The 20,536-nt window shown below is 42.1% G+C and overlaps 1 protein-coding gene across 6 annotated transcripts in view; it reads right to left on the reverse strand.

Moving 5' to 3' along the window:
• mical3a (microtubule associated monooxygenase, calponin and LIM domain containing 3a) overlaps positions 1-20,162 on the reverse strand; it is a 121,313-nt gene extending 101,151 nt beyond the window's left edge. For 4 of the 6 annotated variants that reach the window (XM_036003447.1, XM_036003446.1, XM_036003443.1 and 1 more), the window contains exon 1: positions 19,927-20,162. The gene's annotated coding sequence lies outside the window, so the exon portion shown is untranslated. The remainder of the gene's footprint in view (positions 1-19,926) is intronic. The other 2 variants (XM_036003444.1, XM_036003445.1) reach the window with 1 other exon arrangement.
• Positions 20,163-20,536: the final 374 nt, after the last annotated feature.

Below are 20,536 nucleotides of genomic sequence, written 5' to 3' on the forward strand. Positions count from 1 at the left end.
CACTCATCAGGAGAATGGGTCTTTCCATAGTTCAGCTGGAAGACAAACAGGATGTACAGACACTAATTCACTTAGCAAATCTCTGTCTCACAGTGAACACAGTAAGAACAGGACAGCCTTGAGTGGTTTTTGTAGGATATCTGATGCACTCTCTCAGCACCTCTACAAACTGGCAGCACAAGACTGCAAAACAGCAGTTTAATACCGCTTTTCTAACTCAATACATCAATGCATGCCTGTCCTAGTTGTGTAGTTGTGTGTGAGTTTGCTTTGTGTCTGCGACTTTGTCTTTAAGAAAAGTCAAGCCAATTTTCATGACTACATCGTTCCACGGACTTACCTTAACTAACCAATCCCTGACTGGCAGCCTGCTTCAGATCACTGCACTCACCCTCGAGCTGGCACAAACAATAAATATGATCAGTTACCATGGCAACAGGATTCTCTTCCTGTCCTGGCCAATATGAGAATCCAGAGCCTTGTTAGCTAAGATATTGCCAAGTGTGTCACATTTTTAGCTAGGAGAACAACACAGCTTTGTGGGAAAATATACTACAGTATACAAGAAAGTTTGGGCTTCCACTGTCTGTTCAGAAACCATCTCGAAATTTCCAATTCAGTTCTGGCATACAGGCATACAAATACAAAGACATTTCAACAGCCCATAATGTCTTCGCACACATGGACTGGAAAAAGCAGTTGGTGAAGGTGTTAGCTCTGCTCATTTAGACCCTTATTAAAGATTAACCACATACTCCATTTACTCTAATGGCTGGTGAAGTATGCTGTATTCCTATTTTACTCATACTGTTTTCCCCTTCTACATAATATAACTTCATCTTAATTTAATAGGATCAATCATTCATCCTGCCCTACTGAAGTTAATATGCTGACTGGCAGAGTTGAAAGAAAAAAAAAAGCCAGCCACAACAGAGCATGGAAATGGATAATTGCATGTAAATCCAAGGGATTAGATGGTTTAATGAATTGAATTACATTGTACCACAAGGTTATACTCTAACCAGGCAGGAATGTTTACTTAATGCTTCAGTTCCTTTCCTTTATCTACAGCACAAAAATAAATCAAGATAGCTGTGAGAAAATCAAAATGCGAGCCAGTCTACATGAAGCATATGCTGCATGTTAACCTCATTAAAAAAACTTCATTCGTTATGATAATGGACTTGTTTCAGACACGTCATGGGTCCAGCTATGTAATAGTAACACTCTTTTTGATTTAACTCAATCTCACATGGGAACTCATAAGGGAAATTTGTATCATATTATATTCATGAGTAAGGTATTTTCTGCACTTCATCACTACACATTTGTCTGGCAGACACATTACTGTATATAACACTCTCCTGCTCAAAACATAAACATATTAAAGAGATTTATTTCTCAATAATTTGGATTGGAAAAAAAAGCCAAAGTTCGGTGAAAAAAGCTGAAGAGCAAGTTTGTATCATGTTGATTGAGAATATAAAACACCACAAATATCTGCAGATAACATCCTCACAGGCCTTCAGCCCAGAGAAAAAAACAGCTGTCTAATGACACCTCTGTAAATCCAATGTAACGCATATATACATAAATGTTTTCAAAGTATGTGGTACATGTGTAAATGCTTATATATGCCGTATTTTCAATTTGACATATTACTTTCATCACTAACTATCACTGAAAATTGACCCAGCATGGATCAATACAGCAACAACACAATAATGGGTTTATTTGACCCATGGGTACTGGTCATAACAACCCATTGGTACTGGGTAATGTTAACCCAGTATTGTGTCTGTAATATATTGACCCACACTGGGTCAAATTTTTACTTGTGTGATCATTTTCAAATCATTAAAGGAGACATATCATGCTCATTTTCAGGTCCATATTTGTCTTTTGGGTTTCAACGAGAACTTAACATACTTTCATGTCCAAAAACACATCATATAACTGCATCTTTAAATGTGAATTCTGCACATTACAAAGTTAAATGCCATCAGTGTTACCTGCCAAGCATGGCAAAGAGGGTTTGGTTAAGCAGTCCCCGGCCTTTTCATAACAAACATTGACTCTAAAGAGATTGTGCTTGTGACCAGACCATAATTTAAATTGTAGTCTGCTCTGCCACACCAAGGTGCCCTCTCTATGTCTGTCTTTTTTTCTCTCTCTCTTTTGCCCCCTTTTCCATGCACTCCATCCCTCCTCTCTCTTCTCCCAGTGACTATGAAGCTGCTGTATACTTACTAGCCTGAGCAGACTACTAACTGTAATCAGTAGTCAGTAAACACAGCTTTCTCGTCACAGCCAGAGACAATGCACAGCTCAGCTGCGGTTTACACAATGACCTCAAAGTTCAGTACTAATCACAGCACAGCACAGCACAGACATCTACACTGAGAGTTCGGCAGGAGGATTGTGTCCATCTCCAATCAAAAACTTGGGCTTATCACACAGACAACATAAGCTGGGCTGAAGTGCTGTTTTCTCATTCTGCATCAAGGCTGAAAAGTGCTTGACCCACATGACATTGACTCATAATATGAAAAAAGATCCAGCATGCACAGTTTATCCAATGTTTAGTTCCCGCTTTGCATTGCAATTGCAACTTATATAGGCATATGTTGACTCAGTAATTCCACAACAGGCTGATGTCAGGGTTTCAGACGAGTCTTGAACTTGATACAAAGTGGCCATGATTGGCCACGTTCCGCAGCTTTCACAATGACTCTGTGCACAAACACAGCCCAAGGACAGAAACAAAATCTGTCTTTACATTGAGACCGTAGACAAACACACAAGGACACATACGCATTCATGCACAAGTAAAACCTCAGCACAAACTGTACACACAGAAACACACAGACACATTCCCATACTTGGTGTCCACTGTTATCAATGACCACTATTGTTGCAGGAGGCTGACTATCACGACAACAGCAGCTACCGTAGCTTTCAAGAGACAGACAGTATTTTACCTTCTTCAGCTCTTATCGACAGTTCTTTTTGAGTCTTCAATAGCTGTGACCTAGATTAAAGACAAGCCCATCAGTTGTACAATGTTCAGATGCTCGCTGGGATTGTGCCAGTATTAGTTCCTGTGATGATGATTATTTTTCACAGATCCCTCGGTGTTGCACATCTACAGAGCAGCCTCCCGCTGTCAGCCCTCAGGCTCTGAGTCAGTTTCTGGGAGTCAATAACACAACAGGACATGTCTGCAAGACGACGGTGTCTGGAGGGTTCAAGTTATTTCAAAGTTTAAGTACATGTGGAGACAAAAACTGGCAACTTATTTTTGCCTTGGGTAGATTTTAGCCCTTACGCTGAATATCCTGTGACTACAAACACACTGATGTTCTCTGTACGGCATTTTATAGCAGTGTTTATATTAGTATTGCACATTTAAGTGTTTTTACTGATGGCCAATAAGAGAATATAATAAGATTAAAGTTTTGCAGGTGCACCATTCACCCAACACAGTAAGAACATGCAGTTGTCATGTTCCCAGCTCTAATATTGAAAGTTTTGGGTTAATGGAGCAAATGAGAAATGACAGCATGAATGGAGCTGTCAATGACTCTCCTAACAGGGTTTCTAACACAAGCCATTACTGGTGTCCTATAGCAACAAATTGATCTTGCGCTATTTAGACCTGATTTGTTCACCCTGGGGCAGATTCTAAGATGTCACTCTTTTTGATGGTTTATAATTGTGCCCACATTTATCTTGTATTTAAACATGTAGTGCTGGTACTGGAAGAGAAGACAGACATGAATCCCAAACCATATTTTCTTGTTCTCTTTTTCCTCACTGCTCAGCTCTCCAAATTCTCACACTCTCCATCTTATCAAACCAGATCTCTGCCCTCTGTGTCGGAAAAGAGCAAACACACATCTACCGTATGCAGCTGTTCAAATATTGTGACATGTGATCTCTGGGCTGGCACAAAGAGCGCTTGTAATGAACGACTGGGACACAAAGACTGGGAGAACGGGGAGCTCATCCATTCTGCCTGTCCCTAACTCTCAACCAAAACACACACACAACACACGCACGCACGCACGCGCGCGCGCGCGCACACACACACACACACACACACACACACACACACACACACACACACACACACACACACACACACAATGCATTGTATTTACTGTGCATTCTGCTACACTTCATGCACTCTGAGAAATAGCCACACATGTAGAAACTCCACACACACACACACACACACACACACACACACACACACACACACACGCACACACACACGCACACACACATTAGTGTCGTCACTGTCGCCACTTTACTGCCCACAATCATGTAAAGCAAACATGAAATCTGAGGAGAAGCATTATCTTCATAAACCACGTGTTTAATAAACATGAGATTGAGCGGTGGTTTTTAAACAGCAATCTTATCAAAGGAAGACAGAGTAATTGAATACCTTATCTTATGAAGGAACAAAACTGCTTTTGTTCTACCGTTTGCCCTGCTTTGTCACTCCTTGACAAAACATTCAAAGCCATTCGTTCATCCCACTGCCAACACTTGTGTTTTGTGCGCTTTGTTCTATCACAAGCATAGATGGGGATCAAACGAACAAAGCTTCGGCCTCTAAACTCTCCTGACACTTTTTTTTTTTATTAACATTAAGTCATTCCTCTCAACACCTACAACATATACCTACTACTGAGATCTGACGGGATTATCTGTGCCATGAGGATAGAAACATTTAGCTAACCACATTCAACTAACCACTGAAAACCAGATTGGGTGATTAACATGATCTCAGCAATGAGGATTGAATAGACCAAAAAAGACCCTTTACAGAAAGTCACAGCACTGGTAGCCTCTGGGAGGTGTCTACAGCCATGCTGGTGGCTCTATGAGGCTGTACTTCCCGCTGTGCTTTGAGCTAAACGCTCAATCTAGCATTAAAGGTCCAGTGTGTAACGTTTTTAGTTGTTCATTATCAAAATCTGTGTTGCCCGTTCACAAACTTCTCCTTTTTCATGAATATTTACCTAATTCCAAGTATTCCTATTGGCTTGAAATTTTACATTTGCATGAACTGGGGTAGACACTCCATATTCATGAGCCATCTTGAAATACGTTAGCCGGTAAGGACATACAGGACATACTGCTCCGCCTTTCGCATTTTCGCTGTCACATGATAAACTCACAGGTGCTGCTAATGCTGCTAATGGGTATCGTCGCTTCCTGGCCCCGGCAAGTTTGAAGAAGGAAACATGGAGGACCACATGTATTCAAAATCCAAATTTCAGGAACAGGAGTCTTCTTCTTCGCTCAGAAAAATAAAAAGGATATTGAAAAGAGCAAGAGACCGGCTTTTTGAAGCGTGAAGGCTACCGTAGCTGTTATACATACTTTGAACTGCGTGGCGCGAGAGAGTTGATTGCAATATATGATCTCAACGCTAGATAGGAGAAATTCCCACACATTGGACCTTTAAAGTAAAATATTTACCATGTTCACAATCTTAGTGTGTTAGCATGCTAGCATTTACTAAGGTCATGGAGAATAATATGTGTGGCATTTCTATTGAGAGCTTGAGGCCTTTGAAAGGCTAAATGCTGGCACAGCTTTCTCCATTATTAGCGCTGAAAAAGCAAAACATGTTCTAAATGAAGACAAATGCTATTTACACATCTACATTTTGGTTGAAAACCTTGTGGCCGGATTACAACATAAATAGCTTTGTTGGGAGTTAAAAGATCCTATAAACTTGAAACAATTCTTTATGCAGTCAATGCCAACAACATTGCAGCCAAATGTATATATTTGTAAAAATGAAAAACAGACTGACTGAAAATGCAGCTAAAAGAGAAGAGAGAATCACGTCAGAGTCCAGGTATTCTGATAATCCCAGAGTTGAGGCATGACCTCACTGAAGAGGCCATGTGTGTCATGTCCGCTTTTCTTCTTGGCCTGATGAGACTCTACAGACTTGGCTCCTCATGAGGCACGAAAGTATGAAATATTACTTTGATCTGAGGGGCCTCTGGCACATTTGGGTTGCTGCAGTGTGCCTGGATACATTAATACTGATCATGGCTCAGTTAGGCTATAAAACAATCATTTTAGTGAAAAAAGGCCTATTAAAACCATGTAGAGATGATGTAATTATGTGTTTGAAAGCAACACAAAATATCTTTTTTCAAGAGTGAGCTATTCTGAATTAAGGTGGATTTAATTAGAAATATATATATGATGCGTTCTCTTCTAAAATGATTGCTGGCATGAATGTAAACCAAATGATGATTCATGATTATGGTTACTATGAGTCATCTTGAAATACGATCTTTGGCTATCCGTGGCTATCTCATCAGCTAGCTTTCTCTTGCTAGCTGCATGCTGACCAGATTTACACAACAAACATTTTGTAGACCATAAATGGACCAACCTTAGAGCTACTATCATAGAATCCAATCCCTCCTGGTCCACTAAACAAAGGAGAAAGATCGACAGATCCTGGATGGTTAGATTAGGCACTTATATTCCTGGGGGTCTCAATGAGAGGTAGGATGGTCTGGGAGGTGCCACTGTTCATGGTTAGTGTAATAATTGCTAGTTGGCTGACTGGGGTAGAAAGTGCAGTTAGGCTAACTGTGATGGATGGTGGCTTCTAGATGGTCATTTTACATGCTGTTTTTTCATAACTTATATTTCTATGGCATAATAATTTCCTAGTTACTGCATATTGGCTCTGTAGGACACTATACTTTAGGCTAATTTTGAGTGAAAGTCCAATCCAGCAAAAATTAAACAACATTTGACAATGCAATCAGATGTACATGAACAACTAAATTAAGGCAAACAGGTAGACTGGTATCTCTTTGTCATATGAATTTACCAAAAGTAGTATTTTAGCACACATTTTTAGTAGGTGGACAGTATATTGGCATGAGAGCCAAATGTAAAAAATGTAAGCCCCTTAAGATAGTGTGTGTGTGTGTGTGTGTGTGTTCCCTGTTTAACTATATTCATGGGGTCCAAAAACCGGGAATACAGTATACTTGTGGGGTCCGGACAGCTTTGTGGGGCCAAAATGCTGGACCCCACAAGTTTAAAGGGCTGTTTGAGGGTTAAGACTTGGTTTTAGGAATAGGGTTAGAATTAGGTTATGGTTAGGGTGAGGGTAAGGGTTAAGGTTAGGCATTTAGTTGTGATGATTAAGGTTAGGGTAAGGAGCTAGGGAATGCATTTGGTCAATGACGGGTCCCCACAAAGATAGTGAAACGCGCTGTGTGTGTGTGTGTGTGTGTGTGTGTGTGTGTGTGTGTGTGTGTGAGAATCACATTTGGTTTGCATTTCTTGTCCTGACATCAGCTCTTATCTGTGACCTCATGTCTTTGTTTTCTCTCCCTCAGCCCCCTCGTCCTAATGAACCACATAGTTTATCATTTAGAGAGGAAAGTAAAGGTTGCTCTATTCACCTTACATAACGGTAACAGTTTTCCTTTTAGTTTAAGTTATTATGCTTCATCTATCAAACAGAGGCTGCACTGGCATGCAGCTAGATTGAATGCTCGAACATAATTACTGTGATATGTCCTGTATACAGGTTGGATTTCACCCAAAAGAACAACATTCATCTTAGCAGGCATCCCATCATTTTGTCATCCGGTGAGGGTGTGGAACAGCAAGTTGAGTAACTCCAAATCCTGTAGTCAATGTTGTGACCAAGTCATCTTTGCTCAAGTCCCAAGTAAGTCTCAAGTCATTTGGTCCAAGTCTTGAGGTTTTTTTGTTTTCTTTTGGGCAAGTCAAGTCACAGGTTATGTCAAGTCAATTCAAGTCCTTACTTAAGGCAAGTCAATTCCCAAAGCAAGTCACTTTTTTTTACACCCAAGATAAAGCTGATGATGTTAATTATATTTATATTTATTTATTGAAGATCGATGTTTCTTTGTTGCCATAGCAAGGAGTTTGACTGACAGCCAGTCATCCAATCATGACAATCACATACCGGGGAGCTTTTTGAGTCATCCAATCATGATTCACAGTTTGCGCTGCTGCCGCTGCACGGCATACTTGATAGTCAGACAGAAACGTGACATTCAATTTTATTATTTTATATATAACAGCTAACATTCAAACTTATGAATACACGCAAGTCATCCGAGTTATCATGCCTCAAGTCAAGTCTCGATTCATTAACTGCAGTCATCAAAACGGTGACTAGAGTCGACTCAAGTCCAAGTCTCCAGTCCACATCTCTGCCTGTAGTCATCTCTACTGTGGTCATGTGTGAGTTAGCGGGTTACCATGTGTCACCCTGTTATAATTTAAAGTGCCCATATTATGAAAAAAACACTTTTTCTGGGATTTGGGGTGTTATTTTGTGTCTCTGGTGCTTCCACACACATACAAACTTTGAAAAAAATCCATCCATGCTGTTTATAGTGAGATACGGTTTCTGAATGTGTCCTGCCTTCAGTCTCTGGGTGAGCTGTTCAAAATCGGCACGGCTTGTGACGTCACAAGCCAAAACGAGCAGGCTAACCGCAACCATTAGCTCGTAGCGTTAGCATGCTAACGCTATGGCTAATGCTAGCATGCTAACGCTAGCATGCTAACGCTAGCATGCTACCTCGTTCTCAATAGCAAAGCACTGCTACAACACACACAAGTTCACCATAATCTACAAAAGAACTACTTACATGTGCGCCCTCATTTAGAAGTCTCCCAGCTAATCCTGCCTTGTAACTGACCGAAGTTGTAGAAACAGCCTTTCTTTTACTGTCTATGGAGCTAGCTAGCTGACATGATCTACATCTGAGCTACTGGGCATGTGCAGTGCAATCAAAGATAGTACAGAAGAAGAAGAAGAAAAGAGGTCTCACTCTGTAGCTAAAACAGAGACCAGCTGAAAAGAGGAGCTGCAGCAGTGAGATAGAGCACTGCAGTACAACACAAATATGGTGTTTTTTGAAAATTAAACCATGTAAACCTATTCTGGTACAACCTTAAAATACAATTATGAACCTGAAAATGAGCATAATATGGCTGCTTTAAGGCCAATATGGGACAAGCAGGTAGGGTTGTAGCAGTGCACACTGTTAAGTGCTGTAGCTTAAGTGAACCCATTGTCCCCTTGCTGAGGAAAAATCCACTGAAGCCAAGAATAAAACAGAGCCCAACCACACCCAGAATATCCAACCACACTCAATAGGACTTTACACAGAATACATCTGGGGAAAAGAAGATTCCCGCAATCCATGTGGCAGGTTGGCCGAAACTCAACCGGTTCAAGGAAGTACAAGTACAGAGATGTGGATTATGAAAATGGGATGAACATTATTTGCTCACGCTCGGCCTGTCCCTCGGGTGTTGAACCTGCATGAGTGCCCAGCTGGAATCCCCACCCCTGTCAGACAGGCTTTCTTTAATCCAGTATTCAATTGGGACTCTTCATCACTATAGGCCTACATTTTCACAACGGCACTGTCCCCTGCCAAGCTTATATGCATGTGTCCACCAGTCAGTTGTGTCATTTTGGATGGTTACTAGGTTACATGAGTGTGTGTTTAGTACTGTTTTGATGAAGAAACCCAGCCCAAGATGAGAAAAGTGAACTTCTCAGCCAGAGAAGGACACACAAGTCAGCCGAGAGTGAAAATAAGAATTTTCTTTGGTTGAATTATAAAGATTTGAAAGAACACAAATTACTTCATTTTTGACATTCTTTGGTTGCTTTTTAAAAGCCACTTTTAAACACTTTTACACTCTGGGCTTTGCCTGTAAGGACAGACAAATAATATGTCATATTTATTAAATTTCTTTGTGTTGGTAGGACCACTTAATGACAAACTGCTTACAGTAAATTACTTTTACAGTAATGTGATGTTTCATGCCAGGTTCCTTTAGTGTCAGTGTAATAATGGTGCATTTAAGTGAGGTCATGTTTATCATATTCCAAAGGTGACAAGTTGCGAAATACGTACGCTGATGTTCTTTCCTCCAAGTTTTTTTGGTTTACTTGTTTGAAGGCAGCTTCAGAGACATGCGTCTCTAACAATACATAGTATTATTGGTATGATTGTGTCAAAACCACTGATATTAGCTCAGTAGTGATATTTATCAATCTGATTATTACTATAGTATTACTACTGAAAGTTTGTTTTATAATTTGGTGACTCTGGTTGTTGTGTGACTGACACACCGCCCGTCTGAAAGTTGATCCTGGTGGGATTGGGAAGAAGAACCAGGGAGACAGCTGCAGTGAAGTCCAGTTGGGACTCGCTTCCCTCTCTGTTGCGTGGACATACATCATTTGTCCAAATGTGTGTTGCAGTTATTTATGAACTTTTGACCCCATGTCTGACTTAATGCCAACACCCCCTGGTCTGTGTATGTGTTGAGGCGTGTAACTCACTCCTTCTCGCTCTTCTCATGTTCAGCGCTGCCATATCCTGTTTTCTGCCTCTCTGCCCGTAAGCCTCTGATCTTTACTCCCTGCTGACCTACTCCAGACATAAGCACAATCACACACTTATGCAATTTTACCTGTGCTCACATAAAGTAGGCTACATGTACAGTACAGATTGATGCAACACACAGACAGCAATATATATATATATATATATATACACACACACACTCACACACACACACACACACACACACACACACACACACACACACACACACACACACACACACACACACACAGTCATACACTGTCCAGAGACAAAGACACGGTATGGGAATTTTCGAGAAGGTGCCGACAGCTGATCAATCATGTGAGTTAAATGTTCGCTATGTCAGAACATATTCGGCAAAATAATCTCCATATCTCATTTAACGCATCAACTCTTTTTTGACATTGGCAAAAACCACCTCAAGCTAGTGTAAAAAAGTATTAATAATAAAATATAATTTTTTTCCATACAGCTTTAAAGCGATAAGATAAAATGCGCATAAAAATACTTGGCTACTGATCCATTGCTAACATAAAAAATATTGAGCAGTACGGTTTTAATGAATACAATTCATTAATAATTAATTGAAACCTGGTTAATTTGTTTGGTGAGTAACCATATATTCACCTCACATTGATATCAATCTATGCACATTCTCATCATTACCAACCAATAGGACATCCTAAATAAACAAGAAAATCAGTCTGCTGAAACTTCACAGAACTTGACCAAATTGAATGTAACCCAGGTAGCAGATTTGGACCAACTGAGCTGAATGTTGGTGTAGCCGGCTGTGTTTTAGCACCAAAGGACCAAATGTGAGCTGGTTTTGTGTCACAGTCTTTCTGCTGCCTCCATGTGTTTCCTGTAGTGCTGCCCTTCGTGGTGGGGTTAGGTTATGATTAAGGGTCACAGCCACAATTGATTGGGGTTAGGGTAAGGTTCTTAAGGTAAAGGGGCAAACAAATCGATGGTGATACAGACTTTGAAACAACACTGGCACCGGTCCCATAGCTGCCAGATTTGGGAGATTTTTGTTGAGAATCAACCCTAGTTATAGAAACAGCACTTGCTAGCTTTGGACTACAGGTGGCTTTTGCCTTGTCATTCATGGAGAGTCCCGCCAAGGTGTGCCAGCCAAGTGTGGAGGATTAAGGCTACTGTATAGAGCCGAGAAGTTTTGGATACCTGGGAAATATTACCAGCCTCTTGTCAGATTTGGGCTAACTACTGTATAACTAAGGGCTGCTTGTTCTCATTTTACACTGCGTAAACTAGTTTATGTTCTAGAGTTAGCATGGAGGTCAGATGAAATGATCTATTACTGTGTCAATGTTTTCATTACTTACAAATGTGCCCAAACCTGCCACATTCTTCAAGCCATACTGCCATCCGACCTCTTTCTTGCCAAAGGCCCCCCCATATCTGAAATAGGTTTGGGTGATCATGTGTAAACAAAGGACATGCGGGTAGCAGACAACACATCTGACTAGTAGGAGATGTATTGGAACTGGATCTCTTCAACAGACTGTGATCTAAACTACAGCAGATGTGTCTTTGTCTATTAGAAACACCCCAGCCTCTGAGAGAAAAACTCCAATCGGCTTAGAATGTTTTTTGCGTGTCTTTGTTGACTTTACATGCACAAGCATTCTCACACAGGGCATTGTATAGTCACAGTCATGGTTCATGTTTTTTTGCCTGTGTGTGTCATTGTTCTAAATCAAACATGTTTGTCATATCCACAGTGTTTCTGTGGATGTTGCATGTGTATTTTAACAGAAATCAGATACAGAAGTCAGCAGTGTATCACATGTGGTGTCCATATGTTTCTTGGACAGTCCCGTGAGCATACAGCTCCTAATTAAACATCAGGCCACTATTTTATATTGATGGAAAGCTGTTATTTTCTTTTAAAAACTGAGAAAACTGTCAGTTCTTTAAAATATCTCCAGTAGTTATGATTTTTTTTTTTTTTTTTTTTTCGTTTCTGGTTCTGATTTGTTAGGAATCTTCATTTTATACTATCTATCATTTTATATTAATTTATGTAAATATATACAACCTGAAAAGCTCTTCATAGAGCGTTATCAATAAAATTCTGTACTTGCTAAATTCATTAACTTATTGGCTGCTAACCCTAACCAACTGTTTTGACTGCCAGATACCAGAAAGTAACCCCAAAAGTGTTTCCAACTGTGATTATTATTTTTTTTTTAAATGGCCTCATATCCAAAATCAAACCCACACAGTGATGTTTTCAGATATTTTCAAAAGAAACAACACATGTTGACAAATTATCCGAAGAGGTGTTGAATCTAGGCTGCAGCACAGAAAACAGAGCTCAGTCCAAAGATTTCAACCCTTTTAGTTTTCTTTTCTATTTTAGCCAGTGGTCCTTCATTGTATGCTGACCACAACACACTGTGTTTCACTGTCTGCTGATGAGTTAAGATACAACTCTAACTTCCAGCTCAGGAGGAACATGAAGGCCAAAATAAGTTGTTAAAGGAGAATTACGGCCAATTTTTATGTTAATCTTGATCGCTATAAATATGCATGTACTTTCGATTGCAAAAAACCCAACCCAAATCGGTGCAGGCAACACGGAGTAGCTGCAGCTACGTGTACGAGCTTCCACTGAGCTAAACGGCAGTTGTCGGGGCTTTTAGAGTGCCTTTGTGCCTCTTAACAAACACAAAATGCAATTAAAATGTCAGGGCTCTTATGTGACAACAAGATGTGTTTTCAACTCAGACATTGTTTAAATTCACCTACCCTGTCTCGATTCTGCCGGTAGGTAGCTCACCCTGTTAGCTGCTAGCTGTTAGCTGGTAGCTGCCGTCTCTGATAATTATCACCCAGCAGTTCCGTGTGTATTTGTAGCTCATCCATTTTGTGTGTGATCGATCTGGTGTTGGTGAGTAGGAGGCTTTGCAGTGTCAATCTGTGTGGTAGTTCCCTTATCTGCGCTAGCAGGCCCGACCGGCATCCTTGCTTCTCGGAGCGATCTGCACACTGTTTACCTTTTCCTGCTACACCGGGACTTCAGTGCGAGACTACAGCTAGCCTTCTCTTTTTAATGATATCTTTATTAGATTTTCATTTTATAAAAAAGACATACAACAACAAATAACAGCAGAGAAGTGTGTAAAATGGTACAGAAGTGTACAACAGCTAGCCTTCTCTAACACTATCACTGTGCAAGCCACAGACATCATTTGGCCCGTTTCCATGTAGTTACATAGTATCTGATATGGTCATAACCACTACAGTGCTCAATTACCTATTTTTGAGGTGTAATAAACTTCAAGTTTTCGTCGCAAAGGCATGACCTGTCCTCTGGAGGACATAGCCAGACCACCAGGCGCTCACTGGATTGTTTTCGGGAGCGGGAGGCGACGAAGGTGGGGAGAAATTAGAAGCAAGGATGCCCGGTCGGGCCTGCTAGCGCGGCTAAGGGAACTCCCACACAAATCGACACTGCCAAGCCTCCTACTTACCAACACCAGATTGATCACACACAAAATGGATAAGCTACAAATATACACGGAACTGCTGCATGATAATTATCACAGATGGCAGCTAGCAACTAACAGCTAGCAGCTAACAGGGTGAGCTTCCTACCGGCAGGATCGAGACAGGGTAGGTGAATTTAAACAATGTCTGAGTTGAAAACGCATCTTGTTGTCACGTAAGGGCCCTGTTCATGTTGCACAGACATTTTAATTGCATTTTATGTCTGTTAAGAGGCACAAAGGCACTCTAAAACCTGCCCCGACAACTGCCGTTTTAGCTCAGTGGAAGCTCGTACACGTAGCTGCAGCTACTCCGTGTTGCCTGCACCGATTCGGGTCGTTTTTTTTTTCAATCGAAAGTACACGCATATTTATAGCGATCAAGATTAACGGAAAAATTGGCAGGAATTCTCCTTTAAATAGGATGGAATTTTCATAAACCATGCACAGACCCAAGATAATCTGCTTCAGATGAGAATTAAAATGCTCAATGTTGTATTCGTGCAGTCGTTTATGATGGGTAGCAAATTGTCTGATGAAATGAAAACAAGATGGACGGAGATGCTGAGAATGTTTCTAACTCTGTTTCAAAGTAGACTGTTCCTTAGATGTCATTAGAAACAGAAGTTTTGAGATGATCTATAGAGCACTGTTAAATTAAAGTCCACACTGGGTCTACAGGGATCACAGCAATGATACTTTGTGCTACAACAATAAAATATCTACTTCCACAAATACCCAGGAAATCTAACAAAAGCAACATTTTTAGGACACTAAAAGACTAATTACATATCATAAACAATACTGTGCAGGTCAGTTGTGCAGTCAACACTGTTGTACAATGGAACAGTCAGACCAGACAAAATACACCCCTGCAGTGTCCATCTGCTGATCAAAACAAAGCTATTAGAGAAATAATAGCTTAACAGGATTATCTGCTGATTATCGTACAGCTCAAAAGAAAAACACCAATTCTGCAGCACTTTGGAATGTAAAAGGACTGTACAAGGACTGCATGTGTTGTACATGCATAGAAAAACATATTTATGAATGTGTTGCCCTTTCTCATTCACTCCATATGAAGGGTTTGACAAACACACTTTCCAACTTGCCTCTTTCTGCACTGTTGTTGCACTTGTGGACACCTCCAAGAGCAATTCATTTATAAATGTACAGTTCTGGTGCAGGCGATGGGTCAAATGCACTACGTGGAAATGGTTTCACTGTTCATGCTGCAGAAGTCTCCTCTCCCCATGTACACACTCGCACTAGCAGATGCCTGGCTTGTCCTGCCAGAGCTGCATTCTGCTGCTGCTGACTGCTCTGAAAACATCCAGAGGCTGAGGTCTGCAGGACAGCAGTGCAGAGAGATCCAGTGTCTGCCAACAGGGATTAGCGCTGTCAGATGATCAGATGCAGCATTCCGGACCGCTTTATAAAGTTTAACAAAATACCTCTGCCACTGAACTACATATAGTGTGCAAAAGTGTGCATTTTGAACACTTGATTACCGTATTTCTTTTAGTTTTAAGACTACATTCTACTAAATGAAAAATCTACAATGATTCTCCTGCTTGCTTTGAATTTAGTATAGTAATCAACTTTCCACATATATATCTCTACTTTCACAGATGACATGTCCTTATCAGACACCAAAAACATTTTCTGGAGAAATAAAGGCTAAAGTAAATAAGTAATTGTGCATAAATAACAATTTCTACTCAGATATTTTGATTTTAACACTGTAAGAGCATATTCTCTCTTCATCACATGGATTTAATCCCATTTGCCACACCTCTTACCACAGGACAATAAACATGTTTAATTTGTTAGACCCTGTGGTCGAGGGGACAACAGTTCGGCTGTGGAAGAAGGCCGGTGGCAGCTGACTGGCAGGATCAGTGTCTGAAGTCGGAGCGGAGGGCAGCTGCCGAGCAAACGGGCACCCTCTTATGAATGACAGCTATTCACCTCCCCCCTTTGAACATCACATGAGCGCTGCCTCCTACTCAGCACAGCACAATATCACTCTGTGTCTTCTGATACAGTAGAGCCTGGTGGGGAGGGAGACAGAGATAACCTGCACAGTGACCGGGAAGACAGAGATGGTGACAGGAGGCGAAAGAGTTTGTGTAAGCCAGAGTTATGCGTGTTGCACGTTTTGCAAGTAGACTCTTATTTTGTCTAGGTTCTGAATGAAAAAAAAAAGTTTAAATGGGAAAAGTATTAAGGGATATTTCACAGTTCAAGGTGCTTACACTGTACATCTGTTTAAAGAGCCCCTATATACAGTTTTTGGGGTATGTAATAGATGTGTAAAGTTAAAGAAATTTCACTCCAAATGGAGCTTTCTCTCCCACAGACAGCACTTTTTCTCAACTGCCTGAAAACGGCTCGCCCACATTTCTGTTTGAAATTCCTCAATTAGTGATGTCACTGATTGAGAAAACCAGCCCAGTTTTTCAAATGTGCTGCCCATAGGTGCTGCCTGAGCAAGCACAGACTGCCCAGTGGCTAGTTTGAATTTGGTTAACCAATCACAACAGAGTGGGCCAGCTGACCAATCAGAGCAGACTGGGCTTTTCAGGAAGGCCAAAAGCTCAGACAAAGGGCCCTATTTTAACGATGTAAAGGCTGTTTATTGCTTCTGCGTCAACTCCACGCCGTAGCTACGGCTTCGCTCCTACAGCGTCGTGAGACCTTTCGGAGTTCTGCGTTGGGGTTGCTTTGCATTTCACCGCCATAACGCTAGGGGGTGATAAGTCTGTGTCTTTGTCGCTCACCACCGAAACGGTACTCAGAATGGCAAAACCCATAGACTGTCATGCTAAAATATTAATCTTATTTGTTTGGCCTTTTCTTGCTTAGATTTTGTAAAAAGTATCGAGAAATAGACACAGTAAAATCCATTGACCTAGTTACTGTAACCAGAAAATAAGTCTGAGGTTAGTTGCGAGGTTTCTGCTAGCCAGTTTATATTATGTTAGCAAACAAACTTTAGCACAACTGCCCACAAAGTACTGCTTGCTGGCGAAGTGCTACTTTCAAAACGTTACTGACATATAGACACTTTACAAACGGATAACCCCGTCATTGTAACCAAAATATGTCTAAGTTTTTTTGCAAAGCTTATGTCAGTGAACTAGCATGTTGCTACCCCCCACAGTAGGCTGCTTGAAACACCGACTAGCAACACACAGGACGAGTTGACCAATCACAGTCCTTGCAGTCTGCGTTGCCTCAACGTGAAGTTACACATTTTTTGGGGTGTACGTCGAGCTACGGCGAAGGGCTCGGAGAGGGGTTCGCGCCGATGCAGAGGGTTCTGTGGGGGTACGCCGTTGATTCGACGCAGAAGCATAAATCAGCCTTTAAGCAACGGCATGAAGCACATAGCGCAGGTGCGTTTAGGGCGTGTCCAAATCCACTTTTGCTAGTTTGACGCCGGAAAAAAAGGTCCATGCGCCGGGCGCATGGTTCAAAAGGGTTGTAATTTGTGTCTTCATTAATTCATAGGTGTGTTTTGGGAGTAACATGCAATAAACCAATCAGAGTGTCATCTTTGTTTGTGTGCTGCTGCGCTTCCCTGTGTGTGTGTGTGTGTGCGCGTGTGTAACAAGCATAGCGAGCGTGTGCTGTGCATAAGCCTAGGCGCATATGCGCTGTTAAAATAAACAAAAAAATGCTGCGCTATTGACTTTAGACCAGGTTTTTGTTTGTCAATGGCGCGATCACTTCCCGCTGCCTCAAGATAGCAATACGCCAAGAATTCACCTGAACACACCTCAATGTAAGACCAGCACACCCATGGGCGCAAAGATGGTTGCAGGTGCATTTTCTATTTAAACGACGTGGGCGTTGGGCGGTCTTAAAGGTGCTCTAAGCGATGTTGGGTGACGGCACTTCTTGTTGACGTTCAAAGTATTTTCAAACAAAACGAGGCTAGCTCGCCCCTCCCTCCTCCTCATCCCGTCCCCTCCCCCTCCCTTCCGTGCTACCTCGCACTAACCCCCCCCAACCTCCACCCCCAAATCCTTCTTGTCGGTTATTGGCTGGAACACTGTTTGTTATGTTTCGTGATGCAGGTTGGCGCAGTTTGTTTTTGTTGCCGTTTGTGGAGCCTGGGCTGTCTACAGAGACTGCGTTTTTTTTTTACAGTGTGTTCAGGGGACAGGCAGCTAGCGCATAGTGAGGAGATGTTTGCTGTATGTGACAAAAAATGTTGTAGCCTAAAAAACGCGTGACATCGCTTAGAGCACCTTTAAAATAGAAAAGACACTTGCGTCGGGCTTTGCGCCGCGCTGTGTGGAAGATAGGGCCCATAGTGTTTCAGGCAGAGGAGCTGAAGCAATGGGAAGTATGAGAAACATAATATGTTTTTTAAACATCAAAGCATGTAAACCTATTCTAGTGTGTAGAGTACAAATATGACGCCGAAAAGGAGTATAATAGGGGCTCTTTAACTGTTCTACTGTTTTTTAAGTTCAACAAATGCAACATCTTTCCAAAAGTCAATGAGTAATCGTGTTAAATAATCGTGATTTTAATACTGACCAAAATAATTGTGATTATGATTTTTTTTCCATAATAATCAAGCAGCCCTACCACTGTGCGTTGGTGCAATGAAAGCTGCTACTTTTGGTTCTAACCTCAGAGAAAATATAGTTCTGCGTCACGCAGCAGCAAGTAGGGCAGCACTAGCCAGGGGTAAAAATACCCCACCATCATATTCTTTCCTTTACCCTTCCTTAACCTTCACTCCTGTCTCCCACAGCTGCTTGGTCATCTGTTTCAACAGACGACGCCGAGGTTCCACTCCTCCTCTCTGTTACGTCAGATGTGTTTTGCTCATGGCGTACACGTGTGGGCAAAATATAACCTTTATCTCACAACCTTTTGTTTCTGCACCTCTAGCTCGGAAATCGAGCTCTTACAACCCCGTCTCCCACTCTTTGCTGTGTTTTCCTGACACCAGCGACTGACGGAGAAACAAGAAAATGACCCAATTACAGAGCAAAGATAACCTGCAATAATGATGGGAGAGAAGAGGTGTGTGTGTGTGTGTGTGTGTGTGTGTGTGTGTGTGTGGGGAGAGAGGTGGGGGGAAGGAGCTGCAATGACATCATCACCACTGGACATTAAAAGAGAAGAAAAAGATGATAGAGCAGCAGAGCATTGGATGAGAAATGTGTCGTGTTTGGGTCAAACTGCAACCGCTCCATTCTCTGTGTTCAAAGTCATACACACAAGTGAGACTCTGAAAGTGAGGACCAGTGACATCCCTGGGGGACAGCGGTGCCAGTTGGCACATAGCTGGATGCTGCAGAAGATGCCTGGCTGCTGCAGTGTCTCTGTAAGCCAACCTATCCAGCTGCCATTGATTCATAGGCAGCAACTCTGATGCTGTGTAACGACGCGGCATGCAGAGCGTTGCATAATAATAAAAAAAAAAAAGCCATGCTGGTAAACAAGGAGGGAGAGGACCACATCCTCCTACTGCAATAAGAAATACAGCCGTAATGGACGCTGTCGTAGCGTGTCGCTAAAAGACTTTATCTCCTTCACCGTCATCAAACCACAGGAATGTCTGTTTCTGACAGGCAGCTGGAGGAACAGTGCGTGCTATGGTGGCTAAGTGCACACAGACACACACACACACATACACACACAGATACTTTACATACAGCACACAAATGTCTACAACTAAACTGTATCAAGCTCAGTCACTTCCACGATGGAGAAAACAAACTGTTAACCTTAGTTACAATAACAAACAGTGTAAAAGACATCCCTGCCTGCTCTGGTTGACAACCTCTTCCTATTGCATCCATACATTCCTGAGATGTGACACACACACACACACGCACGCACGCACGCACGCACGCACGCACGCACGCACGCACGCACGCACGCACGCACGCACGCACGCACACAGTGAATGACAGTCTACTCACAAGTGGCTTCTGAATTCTGTGCTGGGACCAGTGAAAAAGGCAGATATCCTCCTTTCTCATCCGTCACACAGGATTTGTTTCACACTCGTCCTCCTCCCTGCTCTCCTTGTCTTCCTGTCTTTTACAGACAGACTAAAAAACAAAAACAAGAGACAGAGAGAGAGAGATCTGCAGTGCTGGAACTCTGTCAGTATGCTAATGCCTGGATCTGCTCTGCCTCCCTCTCTGTTTTCTCTCGTTCCTCCCTCTCTCTCTCTCTCTCCCTCCCTCCCTCCCAAGTCTCCTCCAAGGTCAGTGGGTAGAAGAACTGCCTATTTGACTCCTCCCTTAGTGGACAAGTGCTTCCCTCCTCTTCAAGCCCCCACCCTCCCTGCACCCTCGTACAGGCTGGACACCCGGGCAGTAATTACCGTCATGATCCAGATTAACTCCTGGGTGTGCTCTTGTTTTGCTATGCTGGGCTGGGACAGGACAACTCACAGACAGATTACAAGTGTGTGTGTGTGTGTGTGTGTGTGTGTGTGTGTGTGTGGGAGGGGGTGTTAGACCCGACAAGGAGGGCCAGGGGCAGCCAGACAGGACGGGATAGGACACACTTAAGCCCTGCAGG

Source organism: Sander lucioperca, chromosome 7 (assembly GCF_008315115.2).
Source record: "Sander lucioperca isolate FBNREF2018 chromosome 7, SLUC_FBN_1.2, whole genome shotgun sequence".
NCBI lineage: Eukaryota > Metazoa > Chordata > Actinopteri > Perciformes > Percidae > Sander > Sander lucioperca.